The following is a 1422-nucleotide window of genomic DNA, read 5'->3' on the forward strand; positions in this document are numbered from 1 at the left end:
AGGGGGCAGATAGAGGACAGACAGGGGGCAGGTAGAGGACAGACAGGGGCAGGTAGAGGACAGACAGGGGGCAGATAGAGGACAGGAGACACACAGACAAATACACAAACACAGACACACAGACAGACAGACACACACACACACACACACACAAACACACAAACAAAGACACACAAACACAGAGACACACACAGACACACAAACACACAAACACACACACAATAATAAAATCTCTATCTCTGCTATTAAAATGTTTCCATGCATCACAACTATTAAACAGTCATGTGGAGCCTCGCCTTCGTAGAAGAACACAGGTTACATAAATGTTCTGCTCTAAACTTAAACACATACGATCATATTAAAGGTCAACAACAAATCATCACTTTTAATTACTGGGTTCAATCTCAAAATGTCACAGGACAAGTTTCATCTGACTTAACGACGCTGAGTAAGCATCCACACACTTAGCGTCCATTACGTGAAAGGGAGGGACGTCTCTGGCTCTGACATCATCATGATCGTCATTCATTCGTTGTTCCCGCTGCATCTTGGTATATATACAGGGTGAAGAGACGGTGACAGAAAGGACAAGGACACAGTCAAAGAAGAAGAAGAAGAAGAAGAGACAGACAACGAGAGAGAGCTACTGCAACTGTCGAGGAAACATCGTCACTTCACTTCAAAATCTGAGTGAGTATTTCACTTATGATTCAGTGTTTTTTGTGATTTCATTTCATTTTAAATGTTTATTTAGCTTTTATATGTAATATGTGCATATGACCATGTTCCTGTCATCATCTCTGTTACTGTGGGTTTTGGGTTTGATTAAATGTCTCATAAACCCACAGCACCAGTCACAGCTGGAAATGTGTCCGACAGCTTTTATAGAGTGAAATCATTTCAAATGAACATGATCCGATGTAGTTCAAGAGAAGTAGAGAGGTTTTTAGTCAAATGAACTGTATATGAGACTTTCATGCTGACAATATTTATTGTTCTAACAATATTCATGAAGATATTAACAGTCTCCTTTCAACTACTTCATTTTCTTACAGATGATGGTCAGATTCAGTTTTGGAAAAGAAAGCGGAGGAGAACAGAGAGCATTCAAAATGATCGCCAAGACTTTGGTCTTTGTTGTAATACTGATTGGTAAGTAATGATTTCTATGTATTTAAGTTGGAAACTATGAACTCTGAATTATATGAATGAATTCTGATCATACTCTTAAATGGAAACAGCATCCACCAGCCCGACAGCAGAAGGAAGCCTGAAACTCAGGTGTCCCAGAAGTGTAAATCCAAGTGCCCCGACATCCACCACAGCTGGTCCCACAGCTGGTCCAACAACTGGTCCCACAGCTGGTCCCACAGCTGGTCCAACAACTGGTCCAACAACTGGTCCAACAACTGGTCCCACAGC

General features: G+C 41.2%; 1 long non-coding RNA gene across 1 annotated transcript; it reads left to right on the forward strand.

The window, feature by feature from the left end:
* The first annotated feature begins 571 nt into the window (after positions 1 to 571).
* On the forward strand, positions 572 to 1422 carry LOC124855042. The gene is made up of 3 exons (XR_007034970.1): positions 572 to 690; positions 1056 to 1152; positions 1242 to 1422. It is a non-coding gene; the product is annotated as an uncharacterized LOC124855042 (long non-coding RNA).

The sequence above is a fragment of the Hippoglossus stenolepis genome, chromosome 17 (genome assembly GCF_022539355.2).
Source record: "Hippoglossus stenolepis isolate QCI-W04-F060 chromosome 17, HSTE1.2, whole genome shotgun sequence".
Classification (NCBI taxonomy): domain Eukaryota; kingdom Metazoa; phylum Chordata; class Actinopteri; order Pleuronectiformes; family Pleuronectidae; genus Hippoglossus; species Hippoglossus stenolepis.